The 20553-nt window shown below is 37.8% G+C and overlaps 1 non-coding gene across 1 annotated transcript; it reads left to right on the forward strand.

Annotated features, from left to right (window-relative positions):
- The first annotated feature begins 16539 nt into the window (after nucleotides 1–16539).
- On the forward strand, nucleotides 16540–16642 carry LOC124888302. Its single transcript, XR_007046430.1, has one exon. It is a non-coding gene; the product is annotated as a small nucleolar RNA R71 (small nucleolar RNA).
- The last annotated feature ends 3911 nt before the right edge of the window (nucleotides 16643–20553 follow it).

Raw genomic sequence — 20553 nt, forward strand, 5'->3', positions numbered from 1 at the left:
AATGAAAGGATATTCTAGTTCAAGACCCACATACCTTGATTATGATTTTGAGATGAAGAAACTTGATTGGAACTTCTTTTCCCACTTCTTGAGTTAGGGTCTTGATGTTATTGACTTGGAAGTTTTTAATCTTGAACTAATTTGTGAAAACTATGGCTCAATTTTGAGATGTTTAGACAAGAATTAGATGGGATTTTGGAAAGAAACCCTAGCTTTTGGATAGAATGGAAAAGGAAAATGAGGATTTTCTCCTCTACTTGTATATATATAGTGGGTAAGGATGGGTGGAAAGACCAAAATACCCTTGAGCAAATTCTAGAACTGGAGCCCAATTTTTGTCCCTGGCGTGATACACCATGATCGCGGACCTTCACTGGATTTTGACAATTGGGAAACTGCTCAGTGGCGCGATGTGGTGAAGTCGCATTTGAAAACTTTGTCGTGACTTGAAAGGGCACCGCGATGCAGCGGAATCACATTGGTGCACTAGAATTGGACAATTCTGATATTGATCCTTGGCGCGATGCGTCAAAATCATGAAGGATCACTAGAAAATGACAACTGCCAATTTGGCTGTCTCCGCGATGCGCTAAAGTGCAAGGTGGTATAGTATCTCACTAAAATGTCTCTAACACTTCACCCGAGTTGGATTTGGGTGAATTTGGTATCGATGGAAAGCTTATTCAATTCGCCATATGACAAAAAGTAGAGATTAGAGAAATACCTCACGTTTTAAACATCAATAGCTTTAGAAGTCTTCCCATTCATTCAAAATATGGATTTAGGCTAAAGGAATGATTGGGGTATTACAATATCTCTCCCTTGGAAACATTCATCCTCGAATGTTGCTAGTTAGGCTCAAGACCAAAGACGAAATGGGAAGAAAAAACTTATGGGAACAATTTGCTTAATCGACTTACTTTACTCTAGACTTTTGAGTACTTCATAGAATTTATGAATCATAGAATGGATATTTATATAACTGAATACGCTGGATTACTAGGAAACTGAATTAAAGAAGAATAGTACCTTCAGCTTGATTAGAAGTCATGGAGAAGAGATGAGGGTACTTAATTCACATTTCTGCTTCTGCTTCCCAAGTAGCACCCTCAACTGATTGATTTCACCACAAAACTTTAACCAAGGGAACTTTCTTGTTCCTTAGTCTATGGACTTGATAATCTAGGATCTCAACCGGAATCTCATCATATAAAAGGTTGTCCTGAATATCAAATATTTCTGATAGATCAACTACAATAGAATCACCAATGTGCTTCTTGAGCATAGAAACATGAAAGACAGGGTGAACAGCTGACAACTCTGTAGGCAACTCAATATCATAATCTGCTTTCCCAACACGATGCAAAACTCTGTAAGGGCTAAATATCAGGGACTAAGCTTCCCTTTCTTTCCAAATCTTTTCACCCCTTTCAAGGGCAAAAATTTTCAAGTACACCAAATCATCAACTTCAAACTCAAGAGCTCTTCTTCACACATCTGCATACGACTTCTAACGACTCTGGGCTATCTTCAACCTTTCTTGAATCAACTTATCTTTCTCTATGGCCTCAACATAGTATCAGGTCCAATTACAGCAACCTCACCCACTTCAAACTAACCTACAGGTGATCTACATCACCTTTCATATAAATCCTTAAATGAATCCATTCCAAAGCTAGCATGAAAACTATTGTTATACACAAATTCAATCAATGGAAAATGTTCATCCCAACTTTTCTTTAAATCAAGAACACATGCCCTCAACATATCCTCTAAAGTCTGATAGTCCTCTCAGCCTGACCACCTATCTGCGGATGAAAAGCGGAGTTAAGATGAACTTGGGTGCCAAGACCCTTCTGAAAAGCTCTCCAAAGTTGAGAAGTAAATTGAGTACCTCTATCTGGGATGATAGACAACGGAACTCCATGCAACCTGACTAACTCCCGAATGTATAGCTTAGCATAGTCCACAGTGGTGAAAAATGTATGTACCGGCAAGAAATATGCTAACTTAGTATACCTGTCTACAATGACCTATATAGAATCGTGATGATGATGAGAGAGAGGCAAACCGGTCATGAAATCCATATTCACTTCCTCCCACTTCCAAGTAGGAATGCCAAATTCTTGCATCATACCACCGGGTCTCTGGTGCTCTATCTTTACCTGTGGGAAAATTGCACACTTCTCTAAGAACTTTGCTATTTCCTTCTTCATACCATTCCATCAATAAATTTCCCGCAAATCATGGTACATCTTAGTAGCACCAAGATGAATAGAATACCGCGTGCCATACGCTTCAGCCATAATCCTCTATCTCAAGTCATCAACATTAGGAACACATAATATATTTTGAACCCTTAATACACCATCTCCACCTTAGGAGAAAACCTTCACTTTTTGGTCTTTAACTGACTCTTTCAGTTTGACCAAACGAGAATCCATATCCAACTTCTTCTTCACTTTTGAAACTTAAGAACATTCGGATCTACTTTGAACCCAAACATTACCCTCATCTAAATCAAGTAATCTAACACCCAACATAGCCAAACGATGCACTTCGCGGGCTAACTCCTTCTTATCTTCCTCTATATGCGCTACTCTGCCCATGGACAATCTGCTAAGGGCATCTGCCACTACATTGGCCTTGCCCCAGTGATACAACACGCTTATATCATAATCCTTCAATAATTCTAACCATCATCTCTGCTGCAGGTTTAACTCTATCTAAGTAAACACATACTGCAAACTCTTATGATCCGTAAAGACATCAATATGAACACTATACAAGTAGTGTCTCCAAATTCTTAAAGAAAAAACCACTGCAGCTAATTTGAGATCATGGGTCGGGTTATTCTTCTTATGCGGTTTCAACTGCCTAGAAGTATAGGCTATAACCTTACCTTTTTGCATCAATACTTAACCTAAACCATCTCTAGAGGTATCACAATACACCATAAAATCATCTACACCATTAGGAAGAGTCAACACAGGGGTTGACGTGAGTCGAGTCTTCAACTCCTAAAAACTCTTCTCGCAGGAATCTGACCACTGGAATTTAACTTTCTTTTGGGTTAACCAGGTCAACGGTGCAGCAATGGAAGAGAAACCTTCGACAAAACGACGGTAGTAACTAGCTAGACCCAAGAAACTCCTAATATCAAATAGAGAGATAGGTCTAGGCCAATTCCTCACAGCTTCTGCCTTTTGAGGATCAACTTAAATACCTTCAGAAGAAATAATATGACCAAGAAAGGCAACTTACCTTAGGCAAAATTCACACTTGATAAACTTGGCAAATAATTGATGATCTTTAAGGGTTTGCAAGACAATTCGGAGATGATTTGCATGGTCGTTCTTACTTTGGGAGTACATAAGAATATCATCTTTGAAAACAATAACAAACATATCAAAGTACTGTCTGAACACCTAATTCATGAGGTCCATAAAAGTTGTTAGGGCATTAGTTAGCCCGAAAGATATAACCAGGAACTCAAAATGACCATAACAGGTGCGGAAAGCTGTCTTTGGAATATCACACTCTCTAAACTTAAGTTGGTGATAACCGAATCTCAAATCTATTTTCAAGAAATAGCTGGCACCTAGCAGCTGATCAAATAGGTCATCAATTTTAGGAAGAGGATATTTGTTTTTTACTGTGACCTTGTTGAGCTGATGATAGTCAATGCATATACGCAATGAACCATCTTTCTTTCGCATGAACAGAATGGGTGTGCCCCAAAGAGACACACTGGGCCTTATGAAACCCTTATCAAGAAGACCTTTGAGTTGCTCTTCCAAATCCTTAAGTTCTGTAGGGGCCATACGATACGGAGGAATAGAAATAGGCTACGTATCAGGAAGAAGTTCAATCTTGAATTTTATATCTCTATCGGGAGGTACCCTTGGAAGTTCTTCCCGGAAAACATTAAGAAATTCATTGACAATGCTAATAGACAGAATAGTCGGAGTCTCAGACTTAGTGTCTTTAAGTCAAACCAAATGATAGATAGAACCCTTGGATATCAATTTCCTATCTTTAAGGTAGGATATAAAAGGACTCTTAGGAGCTACAGAATTTTTGAACCACTCCAAAACTGGCTCGTTGGGAAATTGAAACTTAACTACACGGGTACAACATTCTATAGACGCATAACAAGAGTGAAGCCAATCCAACCCAAAATAATGTAAAAAGCAACCATGTCAAGATGAATCAAGTCTGCAAACATGACTATGTTAAGGACAGTGATAGGACACTTCTTATACACTTGCTTAGTAATAACAAATTTACCTACTTGGGTAGAAACTAGAAAAGGCTCAGGAATCTTTTTAGCATTGATCTCAAAATTCGCAGCCACCAACGGAGTCACATAAGAAAGACTCAACCCAGGGTCCATCAATACATACACATTAAAATGAAATACACGGAGCATACTAGTAATAATATCTGGTAAATCCTCCTGCTCGTGGAGGAGTGGTATAGCATAGAAGCGATTCTGGCACTAACCGCCAGTAGTACTAGATGAGGCACCCTGAGGAGGAGGAGGATGAGCTAAAGGGGCTAGAGCACTAATGGCCTGACCCTGAGGACGAACATTGCGATTCCCTTGCCTGGTATATGGGCAATCTCTCAAACTGTGGCCCAACTTGCCACAACCAAATCAACCTTTCTGTTCAGCCATACACTCTCTGAGATGCATCTTATCACACTTACAACATGGGGGATAGATAGGTGTATTACTCACACTGTCCTGAGACCTGGACATAGTAGGCTTATTACCCTATTCCTGTTTGATTCTAGATGTGGGAGCACTAGCTGATAAAGGTATTGGCGCAAAAGAATAGCTCTGGAACTGAGGGTGGATCCCTCTAGAAAATCTAGTCTAACTATACCCCTACTATTCTGATCTAACTCTCTTATTCCCTCTCACTCTCTCTCTCTCCTTCACCTTATCTGCTTTAATTTGTTGAGCATGTACCATTAATCTAGAAAGATCTATGTCCCTATTAAGAATAGCGGATCTACACTCTTTCATGACATAACCTAACACACCAGCCAAAAACTTACTCATACTGGTCTAAGAATGTATCCTGGAACAACTACAAAGTCATGGGAGCGGTATTCTCCCCTCGACTCTTCCTCCACATCTCCTTCCAATCATAGGCAACATCTTTCAAGCGATAGAAAGCTAGATCCACACTCTTTTTCTCCATTACATGCATAATTTGGGTGATCTTTTTCACCTCATCAAGATATATCTGTGGGTCCTCACCTATCTTTGACCTATAAAACTCTGGCGTATTCATCCTCAAAAAATCACAAACCTGAGCTGCCGCTGAATTACTTTTGTGCAGAGGTAGAGCTGTGACCTGAGCATGGGTCTGAGAATCGGTGGTAACCGCCTGGGACAGCACCTGAAAAGCTGCTCGAAATTCTATGTGGGACACCGTCTCACCTAAAGGATCAATGGGTTGAGGTTGTTCGTTGTTATTTTCGAGCTCTACGAGGAGGCATTATCTATCATAAGAGAGCATGAATTAATAGCAGAGAAAAACAGTCATAAGAATGATAGACTTTTGAAAGAAGGAACCAACCTTTCCTAAAATGTCCCGTAGCCTTTTACTCATAGATGTGGTGCGCTACACACCGATGATCAAGACTCTACGTAACGCGGCTTGTCAGACTCCCTAGGAGACTTTGAACCTGGCTCTGATACCAAGCTTATAACGCCCCAAGAACCTATCCCAAGATGTCACATGGTGCTTAAGGCCACATATTGTCTCAAGATAACCCTCTAAGCCTTTCATCACTTTCAGTACTCACTATAACGCTAATCAAGCTAAAATAGGGAAGAATAATCATGTCATGAACTTGAACATACTTAATTATAAAGAAATACTAGCCTGTACAAACAAAATACTAAAATTTCTGTACATACTGATACTCTAGTCTGACAAAAGCCTCTACTACATAAGACTGAGGAGCCATTGGAATAGATCCCTAACTGACTCATACTAAACTAAAAAGAAACAACCATCCACTAACAAGGTAAAATCAGGTACATAGGTCCTCGAACCATGAGGACTAACCAACTATAGAAATATTTATAAAGGTACTCAAAGATCACTGTCGTATTGCTGGGACTGCGCACTCGAACCTGCATCACGAGAAAACATAGAACACAGAAAAGTATGGGAATCAGTACTTGAGAATGTACTAGGTATGTAGGGGTGTATGCAGCATTATGAACATTATTATAAATATATAAGAAAATCATGCATGCTATCAATAATGACTCTCTTTGCTTGAATTAGTTGAAATATATTCATTGTATATCATCAATAGTAATGCAAGCATTGTAAATCTCATAAATCATTATACTCAACTCAAGACTTAGAGTAACTTGGTGACTCCAGAAACGTAAAATCTTATGGAATTGGAAGTTTCTTATAACTGACATAAACCATGTGAGCTTACATGGAGTCCAACGTCTTGCCCATGTTGGGGAGAGCTATTCTATCATTTCCAGCGGAGTAGAACCTTAACTTTAGTGATCACTATCTTGGCCTTTGGCCATTAATCTTTTTCCTATGGTTACACGTAGTTCTGGGGAAGTTTTATTCAATGAACCCACACTTCCCGCTCGGTGCTAAATATTACTCCCAGACTCAAGCTCAGAACCTGTTAGGAAATCCACCTTAATCAACTCAAGGGTCTACCATAGAGACCAAAATCATAAATATATCTCATCGTTAAATCATAAATAATTTGTGGATTCCTAAATCGACTCAACTTAAAATAATTTTTCTCAACATCAAGTGGACTTGCTTATTAACTCATATCAAATGTCAAAACTTCAAGAAAGCACCACAAGATTCATTCTTGACTCTTAAACTCAAACATCAATATATATATATATATATTCAATAATCGACTTCCCATGGAAAAGCTTAATATCATTACTCTTATCATTTATCACTTGGAAATCATCAATTCTAATTCATAGTAGAAATATACAATTCATAGCATAAGTTCTCAATTTAGAAAATAAAACAATGAAATAGTCATGTATATCAATCTTGAATAGCCAATCATAAAGTAATTTGGGTATAAACCAACATTGCACAATCATGGAATTCCGGTAGAAAAAAAATCAATTCTTTGGGCACAAGAATGAAAGAATATTCTTGTTTAAGCCCCATATACCTTGATTATGATTTTTGAGATGAAGAAACTTGATTGGAACTTCTTTTCCCACTTTTTGAGTTAGGGTTCTTAATGTTCTTGATTTGGAAGTTTTGAATCTTGAACTAATTTGTGAAAACTATGACTCAATTTTTAGATGTTTAGACAAGAATTGGATGGGATTTTGGAGAGAGCTTTTGGATGGAATGGAAGAGGAAAATAATTATTTTCTCCTATATTTGTATATATATATATAGTGGGTAAGGATGGGTGGAAAGACCAAAATACCATTGAGCAAATTCTAGAATTGGAGCCCGATTTTTGTCCCTGGCGAGACGCACCATAATCGCAGACCTTTACTGGATTTTGATAGTTGGGAAACTACTCAGTGGCGCGACGCGGTGAAGTTGTATTTGCCACCTTGGTCGTGACCTAGAAGGGCACCGTGATGCGGTGGAATCTTGTTGGTTCACTGGAATTTGACAATTCTAATCTTGAGCTTTGGCACGATGTGCCAATATCACGAAGAGTTACTGGAAAATGACAATTGCCATTTTGGCTGTCTCCGCGACGCGCTAAAGTGCTAGGTGGCACACTGTCTCACTAAAATGGCTCTAACTCTTCATCTGAGTATCGAATTTGGGCCAATTTGTTATCGATTGAAACCTTATTCAATTCTTCACATGACAAAAAGTAGAGATTAGAGAAATACCTTACGTTTTAAACATCAATCACTTTAGAAGTCTTCTTATTCGCTTAAAAGATGGATTTAGGCTTAAGGAATGATCGAGGGATTACAAGTATATACACATACGGAGGGACACATCTTTATTACGCATGAAGAGTAGAGGTGCACCCCAAGGAGAAACACTAGGATGGATAAAAAACTTGTCAAGAAGATCTGTTAATCGCTCTTTGAACTCTTTTAACTCAGTAGGAGCTATTCTGTATGGTAGAATGGAAATAGGACGGGTGTCCAGTAATAAGTTAATACCAAAATCTATCTCCCTATTAGGTGGTATCCCTGGAAGATCATTGGGAAAAAACTCTAGAAATTCATTGAAGATGGGGACAAACTAGAGAGAGGGACTTTCTATATCAGAATCTTTTACTCGAATCAGATGATACACATAATCCTTAGATATAAGTTTGCGGGCTCTAGGGTAGGAGATTAATTTCCCTTTGGGTGCTAAAGAATACCCCTCCCACTCTACCACCGGTTTATTCGAAAAAGAGAAAGTGACCTTTCGGGTTCTACAATCTAGCATGGCATAGCACTAATGAAGCCAATCTATCCCTAAAATGGCATCAAAATCAACCATATCAAGCTCTACATGGTCATCCATAGTATCATGATTATAGGCAGACATGACACAATTTCTATACACCCTCCTAGCCACAATAAAGTCACCAACAAGAGTAGAAATAGAAAAGGGTTCCAAAATATTCTCAGGCTCAAAATCAAAACTGACATCCACATATGGGGTCACATAAGACAAGGTAGACCCTGGGTCAAGTAACATAGATACATTATAGTAAAATATTTGCAACATACCCGTGACCACATCTGGTGAAGCCTCTATATCTTGGCGATTAGAAAAATCATACAACCGATTGCGACCACTTCCAATAGCTGAAGTGGTACCCTTAAAAGAAGGAGCTGTGGAGGTGGCTTGGAACTTAAGCCTCCCTGCATTACCTCGGGTAGAAGGGAAATCTCTCAGAATGTGGCCTACTTGTCTAGATGATTAACAATTCCTCCCCTCGAAGTAACACTTCTTAGGTCATTCTTTCCACAGATACTACAATGGGGAAAAGATTTGGTGGGCTAGTCACGCTTCCCTGGGAATGGGTGTCCTGCATCCTCCAACCACTATTAGATTGAGGACTAAAGGTCCGCTGATCATGTAGAAGTCTGGGCGATGGGGTGCTGACCAAAGGCTGCACATTACCCCAAGTCTTTTTCTTCAACCACCGGTTACCCCAATCCCCATCTTGAGGTTTACTGTAGTGTTGATCTGAATATATGGCCCTCTTGGCCTGCCTGCCTTTCTCTCTTACTTTAGCAACCCTCTTTTTATGATCCTCAACCCGCTGCATATAAACAGATAATCTAGACAAGTCCATAACTTTGTTCAACATTGCCTTTTTGCACTCCAACACTAAGTCATCCAAAAGATTGGATGCAAACTTCCTCATACGATCCCTCATGTTTCCCACCAATTGTAGAGCATAGCGGGATAGTTATTTGAATTTCAGGGTGTACTCCTTCACGCTTATCTTTCCTTGTTTCAAATTCATGAACTCTTCAGCCTTGGACTCCCTCAACTCCTAGGGAAAGAATTGGTCCAGGAAAAATTCCACGAATTTGGCCCATACAGAAGGCTCAGCATTATCACCCTCAAATCTTCACACTCAGTATACCACTGATTTTCTACCTCCTTCAGTTAATAGGCCTCTAGTGCAGCCCCTTCCACTTCATCCATATGCATCACTCAAAATTTTTCTCCATTTTATCCATAAACTCATGTGGATCCTCTTCTACCTTAGTACCCATAAATTTAGATGGGTTCAACATCATGAATTGGCCTACCTGTGTACTCTCGGATGCACCAGATGCAGACCTAATATGCTCCGAATGTTAGGTCTGTGAGGCCACCAACTGTGTAATTATATGCATCGACTGTCTGAATTCAGCATTTTATATCTCCCGTTTAGAAGGTTGGGGGTGGTTATTCTCAGATCGGGGAGCCCAAGGTGCCTTGGGTAGACTAGTCTAAATAGGAGAGACTCCCAGAGTAGTAGCAAATTCAAGAGTGTGAGCCCTATTATGCGTCCTTATCCTATGGGTAGAACAAACATCTTCAGTTTGGGCATTCTATTCATTGGAGCAATGTGGAGGCATGATAGCTTTTCTGAAATACAACTGACCATTGATTAGGGAATATTCAGACTCTACAGTACAAACTAAATCTCAATAAAGGGAGACATTCCTAAATGCCTAGTAGCTTTCTGCTTATAAGTGTGGTGCGCTACACACCCATAAATAAGACTCTACCTGATGCGATTTCACAGACACCCTAGAAAAATGAATCGGGCTCTGATACCAAGTTTGTCATGACCCAAACTAGGCCATGGCCATGATAGGCATCCCAAACCATAGTGGCCCGAGCCCTTTTTTCTTTCTGACAACCATATACATAATTCAAACAATTTAAGAGATGTAGAAGTTTCAACATACGATCACATGGTCATTTCATTTTAATATATCAACTGAACAAATCCAAAGATGAAATTTCATAAACTCCTAATAGTACTTAACACCAGTCTGCAAAATCTCTAATACATCAAAACCAACATCTTACTTAAAACTGGGACAAGGCCCCCAGTTGACCAATACCGTAATGAAATAATAATACTCTAAGATTAGCCTTCCGAACAAAGGGAGGCTCACCAACTGCATACTTCTATCTATCAAATCTATGGTCTAGCAGTACCTTTGGACTGAGCCTCAGAACCTGTAATATAGGGGGTCAATACAAAAGTACTGGTATGCAGAGTAATCCAAAAACAAAATACAAATTTTATACAATATAGGTGAGAGTTATTATAAAACACATTAATGTAAAATCATTTGAAAACACATAGGCATAGTATAATGATTTTCAACAATAATGCAGAACTATGGAGCTAGATGCTACACCCTACAATTTCACATTTTTCACCGACTGCCAAATCTCAGTTGCCGCCAAGATTAGAGTACTAGTAAGAAAAGGAAAAACAAGATCACACAGCAAGGTGCCACAACCCTAATCAAGTCAATCTATCATGATTGGGCTCATGATCACAAAGCAGGGCTCCTAACCATAGTTCCCAAGTTGGGATGACATAGTATTAGGTACGCAAGATCACATAGCAGGGTACCAAGTTCCTGTGTCTGCAAAGCATAATTTCCATCATAGAGTCATCTGACCCGTGGTTTCTTTGGATAACCAGCTAACTCACATCAATCAAGCCTTAAGTTTGATATATAAGGAAAACATACATCATGCACACATCATTCTTTTCGTTTTTTTATTCGAGGCGATTCCTCCTCGGGGTATCATCATACCCCAACTTATAAGTCATCAGTACCATATTAATTCTCAAAACTTCTTATATAAATCATAGTATGAACACTAATAAGACTCCCATGCACCAATATATGCATAATGATTCCCAACATGTAATAGTCAAGAAACTTCATCATTTATAAAGTTGTATAGTAGTGGATATAAAATGCATGCTCTTAGTAGTTTAACAATAGTATCATATGGAGTAGATAAAACATCATTATGGGGATTAAAAGATTCACAACTCATGTTCATGACACCTTTCAAAATTCAAATCACATGTCCACCATTTCAACAATTAAGATATATAAGCAAACAACCCCATGATCTTTCAGTATTCTTCTTAAAATCATATCACAATGCATACTTTTTATTTAAAAATGAAACCCCATTTATAATTGCATACATACTTAAGTAATTATTAAAATCATGTTTAAATTCATATCAAAATCATGCCCATGAGATTAGGACAACCCCTCATACCTTATTTTGTTAAGTAGAGAGAGAAACTCAAATCTTAATTGAGTCTTTGGAGTTTTGGACCTTGAGGATGAACTTTGATCTCTGGGGAATGGATTAGGGTTTTAATATTAAGAGAATAAGAGAGGTTTTTGATGAATTATGCTCTCCTTAAGTTAAAGATCATGTTATGACTAAGTTATAATGGGGAAAATAGAATAAAATACCCCTTCTGGCTTGGAATTTAAAAGAAAAATATGAACTAGTACTTGATGTGTTAACCGACGCGATGAGTCAATATTGCATCGGGCCACTATTTTATTGACACAACCATTAATGCGACCATCTATGCGGTGCATCCAATTTGTATCGAGCTGTTGTTTCCAACATCCAAACATACCTTTAACATTGTTCAAAAAATCTAAAACTTCCCCGACACATCTTTTTTACTCCCTCAATCATGAATCAACTTAAAAATCCATATCTTAAGGTTGGAAAAATCAATTTAAAAATTACAAAAGTTTAGGAGCTTAAAATATAACTATGTCCTTTTGATACTTAGGAAATTTTCAGATAATTAACCCTTTAAGCAAGCTATAAAGTGAGATATTAAGTTGAGGACACCAATAGGTGTTACATATTAATAATACCGGCCCAAATTAAATAAATAAGAATAAAGAGATACCCCAAACTAATAAGGTAGCAGTGTCCCCACTGTATAAATACACAAGGATAAAAGAGATAAGGGTGCTCTCTAAAACCGCATCAAGGGCTGCTATAACTGTCAGACTCTGCATCATTACTATCTTTCTTAAGATCAGACCATTCGGCTGGGGCCTTATCATCATTGTCCACCCAAGAAAAAAGATTTCTATCTCGGGGCCTTAGGACCTTCCATAGGCCCTTCACACCCTTCCATATCCTAATAAATAATTTGTCCCTTTTTTTCTCCATTGTAACCATTTTTTCATGCGTAATCTAGAGGTCTCATATGACTCAGCCAAAGAGGAGTTGGCATGTTCAGTCTTATCAATGGTAGATTCTTACTTATTTTGGTCCTCTTTGTACTTCTCATAATCGATATATGACACATAAGAATGATGAGTGCTGGAAGGATATCCTGATCCTTGGGGAAAACTAGACACAAACTCCTAGATGGTTGTAATATTTACCCTAATCTCCTCAAGAGGTCCCGTGGTGGTTGGCCTATGAGACTCAGGCTCACTGCATGCCAAATTTTCCAAGTCGATCTTGCTTTTCTTGGTTTTTCCCGGTGCACACTCACCTCTAATCCTCAAGGGGTAAATGTTGGCATTAGGGTGCACCCATGTATCATTAGCATACTCTACCACCCTACTTTTTTGTAAAGCTCTGTAATCAAGGAGGGGAGGAATAGATGTGTACCACCTTGGCTTTTGAAATTATCTATTTCATTATCCACAAGTTGACCAACATCTAGAGGGATTCCATCTAAAATGCACGCAACCATCCTAGAAAGCGTTTTGGGGACTACTGTCATGTGGCTGCAAGGAGAAACTCAACTACAGATAATGTGCAACCATATCCAAGCCTCAAAAGTAAAGTCATTCATAGAAATATTGCTTTTAGTCTTGGTCCACGAGACTTCTTTTCCAAGGCATAGTCATTATGCCAACCAACTGCCCAATTTACACCCCCTCACTTTGAATTCACTCAAGTCAGCATGCTTGATCCCATAAACATCATTGATTTGTTTAGCCCCAAATTTCACCAGTTTTTCCTGAATTTTGATAGTCACATTGAGTGGGTCTGAAAAAGAGACTTCACTGATATTTGCATAAAATTCAGGAACCCATTGCTCATTTATAATGCATGGATGGGAGAAGCACCGCTACCCTATCGCTTCAATTTTGTTATGAAATGCTGGTAGTTTCTCTGGTATATTTTTGAAGCAAATTTCTCTCTCCAGGAGCATCTTTGTCCTTCGAAGATCACTGTAGTAATGAGTGTGGCACTCGGGTGACATAATTCGCATGTGATAAAACTTATACACAAGATTTTCCTGAAAGCACTAAGCACACATTATATCTTTCGATGACATTTTAATCATGTAAGTTTTCTATATTGGTCACTAGAGTTCATTGAATTAGGTGCCTGGTGTTTCTTGAATAAAAAATAAAAGTACAAGATTTTTGGCATAGCAGGAAACTGTACTTAGTTACCGCGATCGTAAGTCAGGACCGCGTTTGCATTTTCACAATTGCGGTCTATGACCGCGATCGTAATACCTAAGGGCGATTTCAATTTCAGCTCTGTATATTTAGATTTCTTCCAATTTTAGGATACTACCATGTTCTACAATATGGGTGCATATGAAGATCATTTGAACAATGCTAACAAATGGATGGATGTGCCCTTTAGAAAATAAATTTCATTAGTGAAAGTTCATTTGGGCAAATTATCAAACACTTGGTGTGCATATCTCATTTTCTTATATTTTCCAAACATACTTGAGTGCTTAAGATTTCCCACTTATATGCATACTTAGTTCAAGTAGCCAATATCTCACAAATATCAAGTAAGACAACATGGATAGTATAACAATCAAAACTTTAGGCCCTCTCTTAATTAAGCATTCTAGGGCCTATTCTCATAAATAAATGCATAGATTCATAACACTTATAAGAGTTGTGATGCAAGAGGGATGCAAGGATATTGTTTGGGAGCTCACAAACTTTTCCAGAAATCAGCCTAAATTATAGAGTACAATCTTGAAAGGGAGTGTAATATAAATGAGGGAAACTAGGGGTTAAATGACTGAAGTGGCTGCTATCGCGGTCAAGGGACCGTGATCGTAAACACCACGTGACCGCGATCACCAAAACTAAAGCAATTCTGATCTCCTATTTTCCCCTATTTAGCATTTTACTCAATTTTGGCATATGTTCCCCTTTTTAAGCTCATCCAATGCACCACAAATGCATGAGTTATTCATATACAAAAGATAACATCTACCCTATAAAAATATAACAAAAAGGATACAAACCACTCTCATGGCATTTGTGGGTTTCCTACCAGCTAGGGCCTTAGTTATCAGCATGGTACGTTGTATTCCTTCCTTCATTCGCAAGGTGGGTCTTTGAGATCCTCCTCATTCATCTTCTCATTTTCAACATCCACCACGGATACTACTTGTAACTCCGCGGTTTGCTTCTTTGACTTGCAAATTTTGAAAGAGACCTCATTCTCTTGCACTCTAAATTTTATCTCCCCCAGATCTAGATAGACAATGGCTCTCCCAGTGGCCAAGAAAAGATGACCAAGAATGATAAGAACCTCTTGGTCTATTTCACAATCCAATACCATGAAATCCACCGAGAGAATAAACTTTTCCACTTTCACAAGGACTTAAAGCAATATACCAACCGACCTTTTCATAGACCGGTCTGCCATCAAGAGCCACATAAATTTTGGCATTGGGGTATCCAAACCAAGTTTTTTGTATATGACAAAAGGCATTAATTTGATGCTCGCACCAAGGACACATAGAACTTTTCCAAATTCATGCATCCCAATTGTGCAAGGAATAGTGAATGCTCTGGGGTCATCTTTCTTTTTCGCAACCTTGCTATCAGATAGTGCTACACCCATGAGTGACCTCAATAGTATCACCTAAAACAAGTTTCTTCTTGGACATCAACTTTTTCATCAACTTAGCGTATCTTGGGATCTCTTAGATAGCTTAAAGCAACGGGATATTTAATGATAGGTTGCTAAGTTTTGCCATGAACTTCCTCAATATATCATTTTCTAATTTTTTATGTAATCATTGAGGATATAGGGGAGGAACTTGGATGGTTGGTCCTGCTTCATATTGTGGATTTTCAACTTCAACAACTTCTTCATTATTTGTTTCTCTTCCTTGAGGCTGCACCTCTTTGGTCTTAGCTTTGGGCAAATTTTTCTCAAGTTTCCCCTAAAGGGTTCATCAAGTGTTTTTTCACTTCTGTGACAATTTTTAGGAATTGCACGTTATTTTTAGGGTTATAAATTATGTCACTTGAAATTCCACCTCTAGGCCTCACATTTAATTGTGTGGATATTTTCCCGACTTGGGTCTCTAATTACTTGATAGAGGCAGAGTGAGACACCACTATTTAAGAGAGTTGGAAAAAATTACCGTTCAATTCGCTGACCATTTTGTCCGTACCTTTCACTCTACTCAGTATCCTTGCCAATACATCCTCTGTCTTGAACTTTTTGGGGTTGACAATATTTTACTCTTTGGATTTGGCCCGACTACGAGGAGGAACATAATGGTCATAGTCATATTTTTTATCCCTCCAATCTCTATCTCTTTCATGGTCTATCCAATTTTGATTCCCACCCTGCCTCTGATAGGCGGGGCAGGAACCCCTAGAGTATTTAGCCAAATAGCAGATTTCCTCATCCAACTTTTTTGCCTCTTCATCATTTTCATAAAATTTGATGCTAAGGTGTTGACCACTTTCACGGGTGTGCCCATAATATGCTTTGTTAAGAGTTCGAGTTGGGTCATCATTTTCTCCTTTTCTTCTTTCCACTTTCTTTGTCCATTATCGACCATGCAAGTGGTAGAAGGAATCTTGTGATCTTTGGTTTCTTGGGTATGCCAACCCCAATTTTTATTAGACACATCTTCAATCAATAAAAAGGATGTGTGATAGTTCAAATTCACTGGGAACCATCCGTCTCATTATCTACCACTATTTTTTTAATGGATCTAGAGCACGGTAGAAGATCTCGAGAAGCATTTTCTTTGGGTATTCATGATTTAGGCAGAGAGCAAGCTTACCCTTAAACCTCTCCCAAGTTTCAAACAATGGTTCTCCATTCATTTGTTGAAAATTTACAATCTCATTCCGCTTTTACAGCATTTTTATGGTGGGAAATTACTATCAAGAAACACCTTAGTAAGCTCATTCCAATATATAATTAAGTCGGGTGGAAGTGAGTGGAGCCATGAAACTGCCTCACTCATTAATAAGAACGGGAAAAGAAGAAGTTAAATGGACTCTTGAGTAATGTGTGCTATATTGAACAGTGCACAGACTTCCACAAAAGTCTTCAAATGGATATTTGGGTCCTCAAAGGCTTGACCTCCATACATTTCTTTCTTTGCAGTATGTGAAGCATGACGCTAGTCACATGGAAGACTCTGTTCCCATTAGTTGGTGGGATGGCACTTATTTTCCCCACTTTATTTAGTGGGACCTCATTATCTAGAGGGGTATCAATGGGGCCTATGTTGCTTGCGCTATCACTCATTGTTTTGTTAACACTTCAATCACCTAAAATAAGAATTAAAAACAATAAATAAAGTAAATGATATCACTCTAAGTATTCCCAAGTAAGAATCACACCATACAAGTGAAATCTATATTTCACTCCCCAGCAATGACGCCATTTTGATAATGCTCAACTCACTCCCATAATAAAGGAGTAAGGCGGTCGTTGTCAAACAACCCAACTAGAGTTGGGGTCGAATCTAGAAGGAGCAAATTATAGTCTCCAAAACTTATGGGTGTCCTAGTTACTATAAGTTTACCCGAAATGATAACAAAAAAAGGCATGTAAAATAAAATGGGGATTTTTATTTGGAGATGGTTTATCAACTAACAAATCACAAATATAACACTTTTGATTTAAGATTTAGAATAGATAGAGTCTTGGGATTATGCCTAACTAAAGCTAATGTGTGTGGGTGAATGATGGTTTGGCACGAGTTTTAGTTATTGATCAAAGGATAGTCTAGGTAGAAAGTCATTGTGGTTAATTTTTAAATAAAACTACAATGATTTCACCCATTGGCTTTTCGAGCACCTAACAAGTGTGCAATTTGTAATCACTAAGCACCTCAATCAAGCACCTATTTCTAGGATAATGCTTTTAACATGGCTTACACTTCCATCATACTTATTTCTAAGATTGAAAAATCTAGTAAACCCTAGAATCAATTATCCACCATTACTTTATCCCCCTATAACCCTCTTTTAAGGATCTTATGGGTTACCTCAAGTTTACCTTAGTCCCTTTTTTAAGGATGACAAAGGGTATCTAGAGTTTGGAGTTTTCACCCATTAAATCCATTTGCAGATTTAGGGTTTTCACCCATCAAATTCCAACTAATAAGCTCAAGCAATGGCGGAATTCATAGTCAACAACTAAAAATCATGCAAACACAACAACACCCACACATAATTACACTTTAGTTTAAAATATTCTCAAGACTAAATTACTTAGATACTCATGAAGAAAGTAAATAAAAGTATACCATGAGGATTATCCAAAACATTCATTCTTCATAAAATCACTAAGAAATTAAGCCTCCAAGGGTAGTTACATACTTTCCCAATTAGGGTTAGCAAAGTGGCTTATGAGTTAGCTTTACCTCTATATGGTGTTGTTATCCATCTGTTTTTCCATGTTTCTATGTTACAGTGATACATTCTTGATCCATCTCATATGCTTAAATGGGACTTAGTCCAGTTGGATGAGCGATTGACCTCTGTAGAGGGGTCGGTGCTTATTTTAGCTAGTGATGTTAGGCAGTTGATTACTAAGGAGATTATTATGGTTAAGGTTTGGTGGAGGCACCACCTAGTGGAGGAGGCCAATTAGGTGATCAAGAGTAAGATAAGGACCCAGTATCCTCACCTATTTAATACTTCCGGTAAATCCTAATCCTTAATATTCGTGGATAAAATTTTCTTTAGTAGTGGATGTTGTAATGACCCTTCAGGTTATTTCTATAATTCTAATTGTTTTCACCGTTCGAGATTCTCTATAGCTCCACCAAGTCATTTATGACTTGAAGGATTTGACAGTATAGTTACCGGGCAATTCGTATGGATTTTAGAGTCAATTCTCTATTTTGAAGTCTTAGCTGGTTCCAAAGGCCAAGCTATTGTTAAGTTATCTCTTCTGCTTATGATAATCCATTAATTAGGTGACTGACAAGTTACTACCTATGCATTAATAATTCACCTTAATTATACTAGTGCTCAAGTTTATTGACTATATTGGCGAATATGTTATGAATAATGCTTAAGAGCATGCTTATTTACTATTTGGCGATTATGCTTCTGCCTGTGCTAAAGATCGCTTATTTACTATATTAACAATTATGCTATTAATTATGTTAGAGCTTACGATTTGATTATGATTATTGATCATGTTAATATATTATGTTCATGGCTATGTAGTTAAATACTCTAACGATTATGCTATTGTCCATGTTGAAAATGACAGTGATTATTTATACCCGATAGATTTTGAGAGGATGGCTATGATACTGATGGTATTGATGAGGACATTTATGATGGTATATATGTCTGGCGAGGTCGGGGGATGATTATGATGATATATACCTAACAAGACCAAAGGATGATTATGGTGATACATACCAAGCAAGATTGGAGAATGATTATGATAAGTATATATACCCTATAATACAGGAAGGTGATTGAGATTATAGTGAGGATATTGTTCGATATCCCTACTGGTTCAAGTCTGGCTATACGTATTATAATATGATGATGTACTTATTTATAATATAATGACATTGGGAGTGTGAGAGTGACAATCTAGCTAAGTTGAAAACGTGGAAATAATTGTAAAGTGACAAGATATGACTAGATTCTAGTGAAATATTGATTAGTCGAGCAATATTGATTAGTTGATAAATATTAGTTAGTTAATAAATATTGGCTAGTTACTAAAAATTGGTTAGTTGAAAATTAATAATTAGTGGATAAGTGATGTTTATTTGATAAAATGATGATTTGTTGATACACGAGGATTAGTGCTTGATAATGCTCACCTATACCATCTAAAGTGGTTGAGTATGGTCGTTATCAATATCCCAATTCGCGTTGAGATCGAATCCATAAGGAGTGAAAAATAAAGTTCTAGTCTTGTGGGTAATTATGTCCTACTAAAATAATACCTGAAGTGTTAGTAAAGTAAAGGACATAATTAAAAATTAGGGGGGAGGGGGTTCTTGGTTAATGGAAAGTTATATCGCTAGTAACTTGATTTTGCAAAGTAATCAATTAATTGAACTTTAATATTTGAAGGATCTTGGGATCATGTTTATCTAAGGGAAACTTATGTGTGGGTGTGTGAGATTTAATGCACATGCTAGTAAACTTCTAATATGGTAGCTAGGTCTAAGGCCCTTGAGGCTAATTTCTCCATAAAACCTCAAAGATTTCACTTGTTAACCCTTTAGAGTACCTAACAAGTATCACAATCATATTCACCCACTACCTTAATTTGGGCATCCCTATTTGTAGGATGATACCCAAAGTAAAATCAACCATAAAATCACCCTTATATCTGAGATAGTGAAAATGAGTAGATTAAACCCAATAATTGAATACTATTACCTTGGTTCCCACATCCCTTTTTCAAGGATGATGAGGGTTCCTATAGTTCACCCAAACCTCAGTAACTGAGGCCTGTTTATGCTCCATTTCTTCCATCTACACTTTCTTTCTCTAACTTTGATCCTTTTTAGCTCAAGTCAACATTTTTCCATCCCATAACGTGTATGCCGGAAAAATATGGATATTAGTGCATTTAATCATACATAGATCTCTTTTAGTCATTCGAAACATGATAATATGCACGAATATTGAGCGTAATAAGTGGTAAATTCACCACTCATCGGTGCTACATGATGGATAGTTGATAAGTGGTGACTTATTTACAAATAATGAGTATGGTAAATCAATGTTTATTATGAGGCTTAACTTGGATGAATTCCAATGGTATC

Source organism: Capsicum annuum, chromosome 10, assembly GCF_002878395.1.
Source record: "Capsicum annuum cultivar UCD-10X-F1 chromosome 10, UCD10Xv1.1, whole genome shotgun sequence".
In the NCBI taxonomy this organism is placed as follows: Eukaryota; Viridiplantae; Streptophyta; class Magnoliopsida; order Solanales; family Solanaceae; genus Capsicum; species Capsicum annuum.